Here is an 18129-nt window from a genome sequence, read left to right as displayed (position 1 = left end):
GTGCCAGAAGAGTGCAGGATTTAAAGAACAAAGAAGTAGGAGCAGATTCCAACTCTGATATTTATTAGTTAAGTGACCTTAGGAACATTACTGTAACTCCCCAAGCCTCCTCATAAAAGGGGGGCTGTTGTTGTTGCTATTTGTCTTTCATTCTCAAAGAGGACTGGAACATCAGGAAGATGATGCCAAGACACGCATATGAATTGGGTTTGAGTGAGGAGGTGCTGTGCAAAATCACCAGTCTCACATTTTCCTCTGGGGTCACCTGGGCCCAGTGGCCGGATATGGATAAGGATGCCTGGAGATGGCCCAGGATTTAATAAAACAGGGATAATAATATTTGCAATAAAACTGTGGCATATGTATGTCATGGAACACTATTGTTCTATTAGAAACCAGGAGGGATGAGAATTCAGGGAAGCCTGGAGGGATTTGCATGAACTGATGCTGAGTGAGAGAAGCAGAACCAGAAAAAACACTGTATGCCCTAACAGCAACATGAGGGCGATGATCAACCTTGATGGACTTGCTCATTCCATCAGTGCAACAATCAGGGACAATTTTGCACTGTCTGCAATGGAGAATGCCATCTGTATCCAGACAAAGAATCGTGGAGTTTAAACAAAGTTCAAGGACTATTCCCTTTAATTTAGGGAAAAAAAACTGCTATCTTATTGTCTGATCTTGTTATCTCTTATACTTTATGTTTCTTCCTTAAGGATATGATTTCTCTCTCATCACACTCAATTTGGATCAATGTACAACATGGAAACAATGTAAAGACTGACAAATTGTTTTCTGTGGGGTGGAGAGTAAGGTGGGGAAAAATTATAAAACTCAAAATAAATAAAATCTTTAATTAAAAAAATAATAATATTTGCCATAGTCACCTCACAGGTTTGTTGTGAGCAAAAAAAGCACTTGGGAAACTTTAGAACATCATAAGAATAGCAAAGATCCCTTTGAGACTTAAGTCCTACAATTTTTGTTCCTTGAAGGAAATGGTCATTTCTTCAACTCCCAAGATAAACAAGAACCATCTTCTTCCCTTGCCTTTGATTCCCTCCTTCTTACCACTCACCACCCTGCTCCCACACTTGCCAAGCCGTTTTCTGAGATGGCTTGCCATTTCCAGAGTGATCTTCCTCCAGAGCCATTGATTGGTAGGTTCTTAGGATTGGTCATCTACTTTTCTCACTCTGAGCTAATAAACTGGTCTTTTGTCTTGCTAACCATGGTTGTGAGACTGGTTCAAAAGGATAGGGGTCTCAAGCCCTGGGCAAACCTTTTTCTAGATGAGCTAGGGTTCAAGTCACCATGCTGATGAGAGTCCTCCTAGTAGTACAATGGTCCTAAATGTTACAGGGCTTCCAGAGAAGTGACTTCAACTTCAAGGGCATAGTTTCTGGCCACAGTGGTGTAATATTGAAGAGATAGAGCAGAGGACAGGGACAGATAAGGATGAAAAACTGGGGGATTTCAAGAAGAGAGGGGCAGAGCATTAGGAAACTGGGGGTGGGAAGTGGGGCACAGAGAACTTTGCAGAGGGAGCTGAAGGAGGGGGGGCAAAGACATGAAGCAGAGAGTCTAGAGCCCTTATGGCACTAGAATAAAGTCCTGGAGACATGGACAAAGTGGGAATTTGTTTTGCTGGACTATGTATATTTGTTACAAGAGTTTTGTTTTTCTATTTTCCCCCAGGATGGAAATGGGGGGAGAGAAGAAAGAGAAAAATCACTTTTTGTTCATTGGAAAAAAATAAATTTAATTTAAACAAATAAATAAAATTAAAAAGGACAGGCCCTGATGGGGAAGCTCTTCAAAATGGGAAAATGGCAAGTCTGTAAGGTTTAAGAGGCAGGCCCCCCCCAACCCCACTCTTACCCAACAACAGAACCTGTTCTTTTTTCAAGAGGTGATTACAACTCTCTCTATCTCTCTCTCTTAGACAAGGCTTCAGTCTTACTCTTCTAAGAGTAATGTTCTTTGGTATACAAATTCCCCAAGCCCCACAGAGGCCTGCATTCAAGGTCAGGTCCTTGCAGCCTCCAAATGTGGGGAAGAGGAAGGAGCAAAAGAAGAGGAGCTAGAGAGGATAGCCTCCATTCCCACCCCCCTTTCTCCCTTGGTGGCCCAGTTTCCAGAGGGGATGTGGCTAGAGGGCAAGTCCCAGACCCATGGGAAACAAGGGAAGCAGATGGTCAAGGCAAAGGAGGCTGGGCAGGAAGCCCCCCCCCCAGATGCTCTGTTTCCAGGGGCTCCTACGTTTTCTGCTTCCATTATTACAGCCCCCTTCCACATACACATACCCCATGTTACTTTTCACTAGCTTCAGGAGAACAAAATACTGCCCTGCTCCCAGTGAAGGCAAAAGGACGCAGCGAAGAGTAATGGCATGTGAGCCCGTAGCCAAAAGCCGTGCTTCATGGTCCTTTAAAGAGAAATTTACTGCCTGCATTTAACGGTGTCCCTGTTAACATCCCTGCTGGCCCAGATCAGGGGGATATGTGTGCACAGCTCAGCACTGGAACAGCAAACAGGGCCATATTTCATCCTCTGCAGCTATCTCCGCACTTAGCTGACTTCCTTTCAGACCCTGCCAAAGTCCATTTTGTTTCCACCTTGTCCTTCCTCATCCTGACGGGGACTCAGACTCATCAAAGGCCCTGAAGCTAGGCAATGATCCCTCCAGCCCCTTCTACTCTCCCTCCCCTCTTTTGCTTTACTTTGATGAGGCTCTCAATCTGGTCCCCCTGGGAAAGTGGTTTAGGGTCAGAGATGATGACTTTCCATACTCTCTTACCTTCTTTCCCCCAAAGCACTAGTCTTGGGGTACTGCTCCCCACTTTCTCCCCCCCACAAACTTTGTCTCTCAGAAAGGAACACTCTCAAATTTTATACCTGGATCTGTGGCTCCTGCCTTCTTGTACAGAGAGTAGAGGTGTAGATTGACAAAATTCTATGTAAAGAGCTGGACACAAGGAGAATGAGCTTCTTGGATACCACTGGTCTATTCTCATGTTGATTTTTATGGTAAGACAAGACTTTTCTCTCTTCCCCTTAGAAAAGCTATGCTTTTCATTTCCCACAACCTAGAAGGGGAAAAAGAGAAGGTAAAGGTAAAGGGGATATGAACTTAAAATTTGTTTTAAGCCACAATAAAATGTCATCAAGGTTTCTCCTTGTTCAGCAATCACATAATAAGTAATAAGAACTCACTGTGGGAACACCTGCCCTCTGACCTCAATGGTAAAAGGAGGGGGTATGGACACTAGAGAAAGATCCTTCAAAAGTCATACTATGGTTGGCCAAAACCTCCTACTTTGACTCCAGTTCCAACAGAATGTAAACTTCTTGAGAGGTAGGTTATTTTTCATTTTTGCCTTTTCTATCTCCCAAGTAAATAAGGCATAGAGCCTTGCATATAGGGATAGGGACCAGACCTCTGCTTTCATTGGTAAATGAAACACCTCAACCAGGAAACTTCCTCTACTGATACAGATTGGCGCTATCTCTGTAATTCAGTCTTAGAGAGTTGTCTAGACCACCAACAGGTTAGTGATTTGGCCAGGATCACACAGCCAATATATGGCAAAAAGCAAGATTTAAAACCAGGCTTTTTTGACTTGGAAATCAATTCTCTCCACTAAACCACACTGCATCTTGCCTTAAACTTTTGTAACCTAGACCCAAAGTCCAATGATATGGGACTCTCCTCATTGGTGGAGACCAATATTCAATACTGAGTACTGAATCTGAATCTGTAACTCCTGCCTTCTTGTGCAGAGGGTAGAAGTGTAGTTTGATAGCCATTAGACCTTTTTGTAAAGAACTGGACACAAGGAGAATGGTTATAATGGTCTGTTCTCATTTTTGGTGATTTGGGGTTAGGACAAGACTTTCTCTTCCCCCTTTGGTGTCTCACTTTCTCCTTGTTCAGAGAAAGGCTATCAAGAAAGGGAGAGAAATCTTGAGTTTTCTTTGACTGCCCCTTTGATAGACACTGTGATTGTTATTGAGGTTACACAGTAATGATCAATAATTATCTACTGATTTTGTTGAATCCTTTCTAATATTCCAAGCAACCTCTTAATTCAGCCTCCCAGCATTTCTCCCTCTCTTAGACATTTTCACACTAGGCTCAGTGTTAACAGTCCTTTTTTGTGTGAAGATGTCTTTTGTCTCTGTTCCCGCCTCACCCCTAACTAGACTGTAAACTTTATAACCCCCCAAGCATATGGCACAAAGAACCAAAAAAGTTCAATAAATGGATGTGGAACTAAACTGAGGATAAAGAAGGAAGGATGGGATGGGTATGGGAAGAAATAAAGGAAATGCAGCAGGTTTAAAGCTGTTTTAAGCTGTTGTTCATCCTTCATTTTCAAAGAGGACCAAGGACGTCATAGAGGGAAGTCTTGACTTACACAAGAATTGGATTTAAGGAAAGCAGAACTGCACAAAGCCATCAGTCACATTCTCTCTCTCTTCCAGAGTCACAGAAGATGCATTTAAAAGATCCTAAGGAGAATGCTTTAGGGAATCATTAAAAAGTGAATAGGACTGCCTAAAAGTGATATCCATGTTGGACTGTTAGAGTGGAAGGAAATAAATCAAATCCCACCAAATATTAAAACTAAAAGGAATCTTAGAGATCTGTTCATAGATGACCATAAACTTATGAGCTAGAGGGGACCAAAGAGGTACCAAGGCCAAATCCTGAATTTTATGGATGGGGAAACTGAGGCACTGAGAGAGTAAATAAATTGCCCAGTGTCATCAGTTACTAAGCATCAGAGGTGGGATTGAATGCAGGTCTTTTTAACTCTGGCAGTGAGGTGGAACAGCAGACTGAGCACAAGGCCTGAGGTCAAGAGAACCTGAGTTCAAATCCAGCCTCAGGCACTTACTGGCTATGTGACCATGGGCAAGTCATTTAACCCAGTTTGCCTCAGTTCTTCATCTTTTAAATGACCTGGAGAAGGAAATGGCAGACAACTCCAGGATCTTTACCAAAAAAAATTCCCCAAATGGGTCCCAAACAGAACAGCAACTCGCTAGCTCCAAATCCAGGATCCTATTCACCCCATCTGACCTCCTCCTTAGTCTTCAAACAAGTCACTCCAACTCAAGATTCCCCCATTTTCACTTGCTCTCCTTCATCCCTTCTCTTTCTTGGTTTTGTTCAAGTCCCAGTTAAAATTTCACCTGAAACAGGAAGTTTTTCCTGATTCCCCTTTAATACTAGTACCTTCCCTTGCTCATTAGCTCACTTTATCCTCAGCAAAGACAGAGGATGGTGAAGCCAGGGATGTTCCAAAAATATACATCAGTATTTAGAGGTCAGTCTGAAGACTTCAAAAATGAGGACAAGTATCCTCGGAGTAGTACTCTCTATCTGAACCTGGGGAAACCGGGTCATAGGCAGTCCCCTCTTCTGATCTAGTTCCCCCCTAGACTCTGGATGGGCTACAGACCCTTTACTGCCAATAGACCCATACACAGACCTGTCACCGATTCACCCCTGATCCACCCAGAGCAGATTCTACTCCAAAGACCAAATCTGAAGAGAGAGCCCGTGATTTAGTGAAACATAAGTGTGAAGCCCAAGGGAAAGTTTGGCCTTGTCACAGATATCCAGAGGACTGAAATGAAGCCTGTAAACCTGGGTTGCAGGTCTTCAACTTCATTTCTAAAAAGAGAAGCTGGAGCAGCCGATCTCTGAAATCCCCTCCAGTTCTGGGTCTGGGATGCTGTCGTGCAGGATTCAATCCTCTCTCCAGGACCCCTGAATCTTGCCTAACCTTCTGCCTCTCACAGGGTCTAGGGAACAACTCTGGCATAGTCCAAAGAGAAATTTCTCAGATTGTGGGATCCCCACCAAGACCTAAGAAAGTCAACCACTACACTTCCAAATTAACCAACTTCTGCTTTGAATAATTGAACTCCAAATTGCCCATTCCCACTTTTGGGTTCCAGGATGGTGGGCAGGATAAGGAAGAGTCAGAGAAGAAACTTTAAGAAGACAAGGAGAGGGCTGCAGGACTCTGCTCAGCTCACACCCCACAAATGCACAGCTAGCTGGCTGCTGGCTCAGAGACCTTCCAAGGCTACCCAAGTCGAGTCAGCTCCAATCTGCCTGGGAGCAAAGAGGGTCTGAGCAGACGGGGGTTTTGCCAGCTGCTCTTCTTCCAAGCCCCCCATTCCCTGCCAGGAGCCAGGAGCTGTGCTCTGCCAGCCTAGGCTCCCCAAGGCCATCGGGTCCTCCAAATGAAAACAGGCTGGGAGAGTTCAGGGCCCTTTGGCATCCTTGTGGTAAGCACCTTTTGTTCCAGACTCAGAGCTGTTAATTAAAGATTGGTGATTAATGATGAAGCTCTCCTGGTTCCTATCTCAGGCTGAGAGGTCCTGGGGCTGCTGACTTTGCTGCAGGAGTCAGGAGTGAAGTTCCAAATGGAGCTATTTATAGCCCAGGTTGGTGGAGGAAGGAGCTCCAGGCTGAAAGATTGGGATCTCCTTCTTCCCCCTCTCTCTCTCTCACTTCCCCTCTTCCCACTCTCCCCTCCTTCTTCCCCCTCTCCCCTCCTTCTTCCCCCTCTCCCTTCCTTCTTCCCCCTCTCCCCTCCTTCTTCCCCCTCTCCCCTCCTTCTTCCCCCTCTCCCTTCCTTCTTTCCCCTCTCCCTTCCTTCTTTCCCCTCTCCCTTCCTTCTTTCCCCTCTCCCTTCCTTCTTCCCCCTCTCCCCATCTCTCTGCCCTTCTCCCTTTATGCCCCTCTCCCCCTATTCCTCTTCTCACCCCCTATTCTTCTTCCCCCCTTCTTTTTTCTCTTCCACCATACTCCCTTCTCTTTTCCTCTCCTTTCTATTCTCCTTTCCATTCCTCTCTTCTCCCCTACTCTTCCTCTCTTCCTGTTCCCTCCTCTTTTTCTTTTTTTCTCTTCTCTCCTTTCATCCCTTCCTTCTCCTCTTCTGTCCTTTTTCCCTTCTCTCATGCAATAGAGGAAGCCTACAGTCTCCTAAAGCCTGGGGTCTTGGGTCATTGCCACTTCTAGGTCAAAGAGTAGGGATACAACCACAACTCAATATCACCTTCTCCCCTCAAATCTATGGGCCTCAGAACCCAGTTATGTTAAGTAGCAACACTTCTATTTTTATCCTTCTAGAGGCTAGGATTCCCCATAAACTTAATCCTTCCATACATGGTCAGTAGCCCCTCCAAACTTCATGAGGCAGCCTTCCTGAGCTATGTTAATAACTATAACAAAAATCCTTCCCTCTTGGTCAACCTAGTGATGAGTCTCTCCGAATCTAGTTAAGTTAGTATTTGTGAGGCAAAAATAGAGCCCATTATTTGGCCTATAAAGGAAGGCTTTTCATTTTAGTAGCACATGAGAGAGCTTCTGCCTCCCCACCAAGGTTTCTAAGATCCCAATCACATTCACATCAAGAGGATGAAGAAACCACTAAAATCTTAAGTTCCTAAATCTAGAATTGGAAAGGAGAGGGGGGAGAAGAAAAAAGGAGGAGAGTGGGGAGATGGGAGAGGACGAGGGGAATAAACAGAGAGGAAGTAAAGGGCAGAGGAAGAGAGGGAGAAAGAGAAGAGAAGGGGAAAAGAGGAGAGGGAGAAGGGATGAGCCCCAGTTCTTCAACCCTGGAGCTCCTCCCACCAGCCAGTTATTTATAGCTTTTAAGTCAGTCCCTCTTGTTATATATGAAAAAGCCAAGGGGGTAAAATTATTAACTTGCCCAAGGTGACCCAAGTCATAAGTATCAGAGGTGGATCTGAACCCAGGTCCTCTGCCTGTCCTTTTCATTGAGCTGCAAGAATAACTTGATTAAAGAACAAAGTGTATACATTGCCTTTCCTGAAGTTGATCAAAGGCCTTTCAATTAATTCAAATGGTGGATGAATGAAAAAGCTTTTATTAAGTTCCTTGTGCCAAGCACCAAGGATACAAAGGCAAAACCAAGATTGTTTCTAGACTCAAGGACTTTACATTCTAATAGGAGACAGCACAGATGACAATATTTATAAGACTTCAAGGTTCACAAAGTGTTTTACCGTTATCATGTCACTGGACCCACACAACAAGGTAGATACTATTATTAACCTCATTTATAAATGAAGAAAGTGAGTTTGGGAGTTTATATGATTTGTCTATGACTTCATAGCTAGTAAGTGTGAAATAGAATTTGAATTCAGATTTTTCATACTCTTAGTATGGCATGCTATCCATTGTATCACCTATCTGCTTCATATATAAGAAGTAAAGACAATCTGAAGAGTCACAGGGATGGTGAATTGATCCATAGGGCAGTCAATTGATATGATTTTTTCCAGGAGCAATAGTTGTGTTGACCTGATATCTTTACCCAAAATAAGAGGTAAAAAGACTGGGTCGGGGGGAGTGGGGGGAGAGGGAATGAAGACTAGAAGGAATACGATTATCTGAAATTTTGCTTAATCATGCACCAATCCAAATACTATCTCCCAGAGTGAAAATTCTAAAGCTTAGTAGATTAACTCCCCCAGGGATTGGGCTGGGTGAAGGAGGAGTAAGGTTTCCGGGAGTCCAGTCAGGAGGTGCTGCTCCAGGTGGTGAGAAGCCGGTCAGTCACCAGACAGATGGTAAAATGATAAATTCCCCCTTAGGAGACCTGACATCAGGAAAGTGCTTACCAGTGACCTGGTCATAAACTGGAGGCATTGGAGCTTAAGGAAAGCATGAGGAACATAACCAAAAAGGTCTTTTAGAAATCAGAACCTTAGAGCTGAAAGTGACTTTAAAGATCAATTCATCCAACATGCTCATTTTGCAGACAAGGAAACTAACATCTAAAGAAGTATAGGGATTTACCCAAAGTCATAGGGTAAGTCAACAATATATTTCATACCAAAACTCAGGTGTTCTGGCTCCTAACAGTATAATTTCTACTCTACCATGATCCCACTTACTGTTTTTCTCTTCCTATTTCTCTTTGCCATTCCTTCATCCCTAACAATAATAAAAGAAACCCCCCCCCACTTGTGTCATTTAAAAAATCAGTTCAGATTTGAGAAATCATATTTCCCTGGGACCAGGAAACCTTTAGTTGGAAGAGTTTGAGGAAAGTGGGACTCAGAAGTTTCAAGACCTGATGTTATTGAATGTGTGATTTCAAAGACTGAAAGCTGGAAAAGAGAAAAGTGATCATTCCATCCAAACCTCTAGTTTTACAGATGAAAAACTGAGGCCCAGAGAGGAGAAATTATTTTCTCAGGGTCATACAGAGAGATGGCAAGGCCAGGATGTGAATTTAGTCTTCTGACTCGATCCTCTTTCCACAAGATTCGACAGGAAGATTCCTCTTGGCTCTCTTTCTGATCTCTACTTTTTGATGGCATTTTGGCAAGAAGCTGTCCTGGCTCTCTGAACCTTTACAAGGGCTAACTTTTCTCTAGCATTATGGCCATGAAGGGAAGTTGGAATGCTATTCACAGTTTGGGAATAAGATCCTTTCTCTGAGCAGCAGCCCCTTTCTCATTTTCTACTTCAATACCTGAGTTTCAGGGCAGGGACCAGTCTAAGACCATATAGGAGAAAGTTCAAGGTTGTGTGTATGTCTGCTCCCAGTCTTCTTCCTCCCTTCCAAAATTCCTCCAGTCAATGCTACACTTCTCTCCTTCCTACTCCAATCCAACCTATTCCCTTCAGGGCCTTGCCCTGCTCCACCTGAACCAAATAGCAAATTGTCTTTCTTCCCCATCTGTCTCATGTTTAAATAAATCATAAAAAGACCAATATGGACTAAGAAGATCTGAGTTTGAATCTAGGATAACCTTCAAGCCAACTGTATGGTCTTAGGCAAATTAGTGATTTCACCTCTCTGAACAAGGGCAAGGAAGGCAGAAACAGTAATATGATTAAATAAATAATTAATACATGTTAGTTTCTTCCTTCCTTCCTTCCTTCCTTCCTTCCTTCCTTCCTTCCTTCCTCATTACCTACTGGAAAGATCATCCCCTATAGGAAAGAATAAAAAAAAGAGAAAAACAAATCTTTAAGCAAAACTAAGTGATCTGCAAACATCTCATTGGATTCTCACAATAATCATGGGAGGGATGTGTTGTTATCACCCATATTTTACAGATGAGGAAACTGAAGCAGACAGAGATTAAGGGTTTAGGATCACAAAACTAAGAAGAGGCTAGATTTGAGCTCACATTTTCCAATTCCAAATGCAGCACTCAGTCTACTACTCCACCTAACTACCTCAGGGAGGAAAATGTAAATTAAAATGATCCAAAAGCAAAAGATATCAATGTTTTAACACAAAAGGAGGAAAAAATATAAGAAAAAATCCTATAACCCTTTAACAATAGCTTGGTGTAGAAGTAGAAAAACCACAGATATTAAAAGTCTATAAAAATCTATTTATATTGAAGGGGGAAAAACACAACATTCCCATTCACAGGAAACCAAATAGAATCTATTGGAATTAAAACCCATGAACATGCATGTCCATCCAAGACATATCCTTCTACTTTTGTCCTTATTCGGCATATGGCAATAATTGGGACCAAGAAAGAGTGACCAGCCTGGTGAAGCCTAGAGGCTAACTTGAATGTCTCCAGGACATAGGCTTATTCTGTTTTATACTCAAGAACAAAAAGATATAATGGCCTTTATAAACTGACCAGTTGGAGGCAAACAGACCCCAATCACTTTTGAGTATATTAATCATGAGTAAAGCTAGACAGGGCTGCATACAAGGAATAGTAAAAGTTCCTTATTAGCCTGTGGTTACCTGCATGGATCCATCAATCAGTAATTGTTTCTTTGTCCTGTCCCATCTCCCCTATCCCTTCTCTCCTTTTTGGAAGAAGATATTAGTCTGATCAATTGTCTCAGAAACCTGAAAACTGAATACAAGTCCTAATTCACAGCTATCCCCTATGTGAATCTGAGCATTTCAATTTTCCTGTCTATAAAAAGGGGATAACACTGTTCACTTCATGGGATTAATATGAGATCATCCCTTTAAAGAGCTCTAAAAGTATAAATTGATATTGGTTATAGTTTATTCCTTTTGGTTTCCCTCATAAGCCTTCTGGGTGCCTGAGGCTTGTCTGATAATCTAATTCACAATGAGATGCTAATGGTTAATCTACTGAGTATTCCTCTCCCAGACTTCATATTAATAGAAGACTGGGTAACCTAAATCCAAAGAAGTAACTGATAATGAGAATGAGGGGTACCATAGCAAGTCAGAAACCAGAATTAGAATGGGTCCCAGGGTCAGTAAGATCGACAGTACAGGACTGATCTTCCTACGCACAGGTCTAGCCTGTTTCAGAAAACACTAGCTGGATGGAAGAAATTGGTTAATGGCAATATGGATATTAGTCTTGAGCCAAGAAAACATGGCTTCAAATTCTACTTTAGATACTAGCCCTGTGAATCTGGACAAGTCATTTAACCTCTCTATGCCGAAATATCTTCATCTTCAATGATAGACTTTTCAAAAAAAAGTTCTAAGTTACTTTCCAGCTTTATGATCCTATACTTCTATCTTAAAATGAGGACTCATGAGATCATAGGATTCAGAATACAACCTTAGAGATCATCTTGTCCATACCTACCAGACACAGGGAGATACAAATTTTAAAAAATGAAAGAGTCTTGGCCTTCATGAAGCTTAGATTCTTGATGGGGAGGGGGACAAGGTGGGGGGGGGGGGTAGAATTCTTACTTCAATGCTCTGGACACTTCACCCTAATGATGAGCCTTAATAATGATAGCTGATATTATTATGGCATCCATCCCATATAACAATGTCTCAGATGAGATTTCAGTTAGGTGACTGGTTATCTTATTTAAAAACCACTCTCAGACACCCTTTACCAAAGTTGCCAACTTCCCTTTACACAGTTTAGAGTTTATTAACCCAATAAAGAGAAAGATGTTAATAAATCCTGTAATTCTTGCTCATAGACATCTCAACCTCTAGTTCTTAGAATTCAGGTAGTATAATGAAAATAGTTCTGAGTCTGGAGTCAGGAAGATTCATCTGAATTTGAATCTGCTCTCAGACACTTATTATCTATGTGACCTTGGGGAAATCACTTTACTCTGCCTCAGTTTCCTCATTTGTAAAATGAGATGGAGAAAGATATTCCCATATCTTTGCCAAGAAAACTTCAAATGGGATCACGAGTTGGACATGACTGAGCACAACAGCAACAACAACATCAAATGATAATAATAGTGGTAGTAGTAGCTAGCATATCTTTACTTATCTCATTTCATTTAATCTTCTCGCTACCCCTAAGACATGGGTTCTCTTATAAGCCTCATTTTATAGATGAGGCTAAGGAATTTGCCCAGAGTCATATAACTAATCTGATGTGTGATTAACTCAGGTCTTCCTGACTCTAAATCTAACATTACTGTCTCTCTAAGCCTAGATTTTCTCGTTTTTAAAACTACCAATTAGATTCTATTCATTTGAATTCAATTTTGATCTGTCAGAAAAGCTGGTTAATTTAACCTTCATTATATTACCTGAATTCAAATTCTGCCTCAGATGCTTATTAAAGCTGTGTGACCATGACTCTCAGCCTCAGTCTCTTCATCTACAAAATGAAGATATAACAGCACCTACCATAAAGAGTTGTAAGAATCAAGTGAGATAACATTTGTAAAGTACTTGGTATACCTTACTGTCTTATCTAAATGCTAGTAGTAGTAGTAGTAATAGTAATGGTAGAGCTAATAGTGGTAGTAGTAGTAGCAGTAGCAGGAGTAATATCAATAGTAGTAGTAGTAGTAGTAGTAGTAGTAGTAGTAGTAGTAGTAGTAGTAGTAGTAGTTGTTGTAGTTATAGTAATAGTAGCAATAGTAATGATAATAGTAGTAGTGGTGGTGGTAGTAGAAGGTCACAAAGCTAATAAGCATTAAGAAGTAGAATGTGGCAGTAAATGAAAAATGACAAGTATCCTTCCCACCCACCCCCGACTTCCCCTCCCATTCTCCCACCCTCAAAGAAGTCTGATCAAACCAAAGGTTTTACAGTTTCAAACAGCTTAGTTCCCTCTTGGGGAGGTTGTAGTTTTACACCCCAAAAAGGCAGTCAACTCTTTGACAGCAATGGTCAAATCTTAGCTAATCTCTAAATCTAGGATACTAACAGCCAGTCTTATTTTAGATTCAAACCAACCTCAGGCCTTCTCTTTGTCCCCTTCAGACAAGACTGGCATCCCCCTCAGGGACAGGAAGCCTTCAGCTAGGTACATGTGCCTCCATCATTACAAATAACTAACCATTTTTTTTAGCACATAGTAGATTCTAGCCACTATGAAAATCATTTTTTAAGTATTTAGAATCTCATTTGATCCTCACCACAACCCTGGAAGGTAGGTATTATGATTATCCCCATTTTACATTATTTTGTTAAATATTTACCAATTATATTTTAATCTGGTTCCGACAGCACTCAAAAGTGTCGTAGGCTACATCGGCCAAGAATTGTGTTTGACAGCTCTGCTTTAGACATAACCACAGGCAGGGACACTCATGTGAGGGGAACAAGGAAAACACAAAAGTAAGGGCTTGTACTCCTTGATTCGAAAGCCTTTATGGAAAGGAAGGAAATGTTAAAACTGTTTCTAATCACTGCCCATAATGGTCCAATGAAAAGTCAGGGTAATTAGCAGTTTAATTAAACTTCTCTTGCTGCTCCACATGAGAACAATGCACAGCAACACCTGGCTGGAAGCTTGAGCATCTCCACAGGCTACAGATGGAACCCACAGGCCAACTCTGTCTTCCTGCACAGAAGCTCCCAGGCTGGCTAAGTAATTAAGGTCCAGGATCTCAGGAGAGAAGCTCACGTGCTGCCAGCCATGGGGTCCCTCCCCCTTCTGCTGCTTGCTTCCAGAAAGGAAGGAAACTGCTGAAGTCACTAACCTGCCAGCCACCACAGCCCTCCACTTCATGGCTGGCCGCCCAGGGTGAGAACTCCAGTCTGCTTCCCCACTCTGCTCATCAGAAACATCAGATCTGTGGGACACAGACCAAGGGAGACATAATAAACCCTAACCAATTAGCATTGGATTTTTTTAAATTTTGAACTTTTTAAAATTAATAAGCACTTTTTTTAATTTTCCACTTCCCTCTTCTCAAAATCGAAAAGAAAAAACAAATCCTACTAACAAATGTGCACTGTCAAGCAAGACAAATTCTGAAATAGGTCATGTCAAAAAGATTGTCTCATATTCTATCTTCTTGAGTCATCATCTCTCTATCAGAAGGTGGATAGCAGGCTTCATCATCAGTCCTTTGTAAAAGGGGTTAGGTACTGCATTGATCTTAAGGTCCTTATCTTTACAATATTGGCATTAATGCATATATAAATTATCCTCCTGGTTCTGCTTCCTTCATTCTGCATCTGTTCTTACAAGTCTTCCTGGGTTTCTCTGAAACTGTCCTTTATATCATTTCTTTCAGTTATTATATTAATCCTTTCAATTCTTATAACATACTTTCACTTCAGTTGATGGGAAGGCCCTAATTTTCCAATCCTTCACCACTACATAAAGAGCTACTATGAATATTTTTGTACTCATAAATCCTTTTCTTCTTTCTTCAAATTCTTTGGAAAGTAGACCCAGTAGTGGTACTGCCAGGGCATGCACAGTAAAAGACTTTGGAGAAATAGTTCCAAATTACAATTAGAATAGGTTTAGAGCTAGAAGAAATTTCAAAGATCATCTAATCTAAACCTCTTATTTAATAGAAAGAAAACTAAGATCCAGAAAAGTTAAGTGACTTGCTCAGGCCACACAGATTGGAACTAAGGTCTTTTGATTCCAAAGCTAGCATTCAATCCTAACCAGCCAGTAAATATTAAGTATTTATTAAGAACTATGCGTCAGACACTGTGCTAGTGCTATGATACAAAGAAAGGAAAAAACAAACAAATGAACAAAAAAAAACAGTCCCTGCCTTCAAGAAGCTTACTGGCTAATGTTACCTTACATTGTTGATTAACCCTTACTAGAAATGTACATCTCTTTCTGTACTTCTAGCCCATCACTTGACTGCCAAATAGTGAGAAATATATTTTTCTACTCAGTATCCTAGAGTCAGAACTGATAATAGGTGTTTTTAAGTCTATTTTTAGATATATGGAGAGTAATTTACCTATTTAATACAAAGATTACTGTGAACTTCTAAAGAAAAGAATATTTATTAATATGAAGAATAACTTCCCAAATTAAAGATTTTTATAAATTAAAGGTTCATACATTATATTTATTTTACATGTGTTTCATTGAAAACTTGATTTTGCTAACCTTATAAAGTCAACACAAGCTGAATCTTCTGCAGGAGGCTTTTCCCCAAATATCCAGCTAGTTGAGTAGACCCTTCTAAGGTTATCCTTTATCTACTAGGTATTTACCTTGTGTACACCTACATTTGCACAGATTGTCTGCCCCATTAGAATGGAAGCTCCTTGAAGTCAGGGACTGTTTTTACATTTTCTATATATCCCTAACATTTAGCACAATGCTTTGTACATTATAAATGTACTTTTAAAAATGTTTTCAATTGATTGATTAATTAGTTGATTCTTCCATCACAGTTTTACTCCAATTGGTGAGTTAGGAAACAGATTAAGTGACTACCCCAAACATGTGAAGATTTCTCCTAGCAGAATAGGTGGACAAAAGCAATTTTTCTGATGAATAAAAAACAGTTGAAACAAACGTTGTGGAGTGTTTAGAGACATTGAAGACACCAAGGTCAACCACTGTATCCTAGTAATCCTGATGCTTTTCTTGCCACTGGAACTTGATGAGTCTGGAGGAAAAAGAGAGGCTTATAATTTGCACAATTGTCTCCTTAAATCCAATTTACAAGTAAGGCAAAAACACTCAATTGTGATGTCATTGCTCTTTTTTGAAGAGTTTTTATGACATGGAAGAAGTCCCCAAGTACATTAATTCTGGGGGAGTGGAGGGGGAGAGATGAGCTCTAGTAGGTTCAAATAAGCAGGTAGCCTGTGATTATGTCCTTATGAGAGATTATGTATATTTGTAGGACCAAGTTAGTCAAACGTAGCTCATCTCCAGAGTACTGTCCACTAAGAATTAAAAATTCTGATCACAACAAATCAAACCAAAATATATCCCAAGATGGAAAGGGTTTAAAACTTTCATTAATAGAAAGTGCACCAGTGAAAATAAGGAAGAAGATGAAAATAACAACAGTAATAAGCTAGCATTGATATGATACTTTTAGGTTTAAAAATCACTTCATAAATATTATATATATATATATATATATATATATATTATATTTAAGACAACCTGCAAGGACAGTTAAGGAAATGATTAAGTTACTTGCCCAGGGTCACACAGTTCAAAAATGACTCAGGCTACATTTGAACTCGTGTTCCTAATTCTAGATCCAGTATGCCATTCACTATACCATCTAACTACCTCAATGTTGGCAGCTGGGTGGCACAGTGGATTGGCTGCCAAGCCTTGAGTCAGGAAGACCTGAGTTCAAATCCACCCTCAGACATTTATTAGTTGTATGAATCTAGGCAAGTCACTTAACCCTATTTTCCGGGCTTTGGGAGGGGCACAGTGGGTGGTGGAATAGAGGAATCAACTACCAAATTGACTAGATAAAGAAGCGATGAACTAAGTGAACCACTTGGGTCCTCCCATATCCTCCACCACCTAGGATCATAATTGCCCATAGAGCTATTGAATTGACTCAGTGTTCAGACTATTGGATTGTGATAGTCCAGCAACTGCTTTGAATTTGGAGTAGAGGATTAGATCAGTTCATCCTTGGGACAATTTTATCCTATGTTATCCCAGTCTGATTCAATATAAGAAGGCAGAACTTAATAACTTCCAAAATCCAATATACAAGGGAAGAGGACACAGGATCCTTAGGATCTCTGACCATGGAAGTTTCTGTACCATAATCTCAAAGGATCACAGATCTAAAAGGTTCTCCAAGATCATCTAATTCAGCTTTCTCATTAAAGCACAGAAAGTTAAGGGGTTTGTTCCAGATCACAGTCTATAAGTGTCAAAAGCAAGATTTGAACCTATTTCCTCAAACATCAAATCCAGTGCCCTTTCCATTGTGCCACAATGTCCCTGTTTGTTCAGATCTACCCATCATACATATTTCTATTCCCCAGATGAGCTCTTCCCTACAAAATAACCTAATTAGGTGACATCTCTCCTCCAGGGGTTTTGAAGCCTGAACAAAGTTCCAGGGACATCTAGATCACTATTCATTCTGGGATTGGAATTGTTCTTCATCTAAAGTAAAAAGTGCCATCTTTGCCTCTTGAAATCCCTGGTTTTCTTTACAACTTAGCTCAAATGCTATCCATGAAGCCTTTCTTGATCCTCCTAACTGCCTTCTCTCAAATAGTTCCCTCATATTTATTTTATAGATACTTCTATAAGAACATGCTGACTTCTTCAATAGCATATAGGGTCCTCAAGGCCTGTAATTGTTTCAGTATTGTCTTTGTGTACTCAGGACAGTGTCCAGTGCATCATAAAGACTTAATATTTATTGGTTGTTGGTATCATGATCTCTACATGAAAAAATTCTCTCACACCAAGATAGTTCCTCAGGAAGAGTTTCTGTTGAAGACCACTTGTTCCCCAAGGTACTTTTCCCTCAGGAGAGATAGCAGAATGCAATGGAATATGGCCCCAGCAGATTCTCCCTCCTCTTTCCCCAGGCAGTGACTTTGTAGTGCCTGTACCAGATTTCACTATGGAAGATTACAGAGTCTCCATGGAGCCAGTTAGCTCAATCAACTAGCAGGGACCACCCAATACCATTTTTTACCTGGATGTCTTAAAAAAGAAAAAATCTAACTTGGAATTCCATCCTATTAAGTGTTCTGCAGACAACCAACACTGTCATATGAATGTCTTTCAAAATAACAATATTTTGAAACCGATTTTTCCCCCCTCAAGGACTGAGAGCTAGAAAGGACCTTAGAGGCCTTCTATTCTGACTCCTCAGATTGTCCAATATCACAGAACCCATGACTCTAAGTTCACCACTCTTTCCAGTGCACTAGAAGGTCTTAGTTTCAT

General features: G+C 40.9%; 1 long non-coding RNA gene across 1 annotated transcript in view; it reads right to left on the bottom strand.

The window, feature by feature from the left end:
• LOC141517755 (uncharacterized) overlaps window positions 1–18129 on the bottom strand; it is a 110226-nt gene that overhangs the window by 38704 nt on the left and 53393 nt on the right. Inside the window, exon 2 of the long non-coding RNA XR_012476977.1 lies at window positions 2902–3092. This is a non-coding gene — a long non-coding RNA (uncharacterized LOC141517755). The remainder of the gene's footprint in view (window positions 1–2901; window positions 3093–18129) is intronic.

Source organism: Macrotis lagotis, chromosome 1 (genome assembly GCF_037893015.1).
Source record: "Macrotis lagotis isolate mMagLag1 chromosome 1, bilby.v1.9.chrom.fasta, whole genome shotgun sequence".
Classification (NCBI taxonomy): domain Eukaryota; kingdom Metazoa; phylum Chordata; class Mammalia; order Peramelemorphia; family Peramelidae; genus Macrotis; species Macrotis lagotis.
This window is presented reverse-complemented; position numbering and strand designations above follow the sequence as displayed.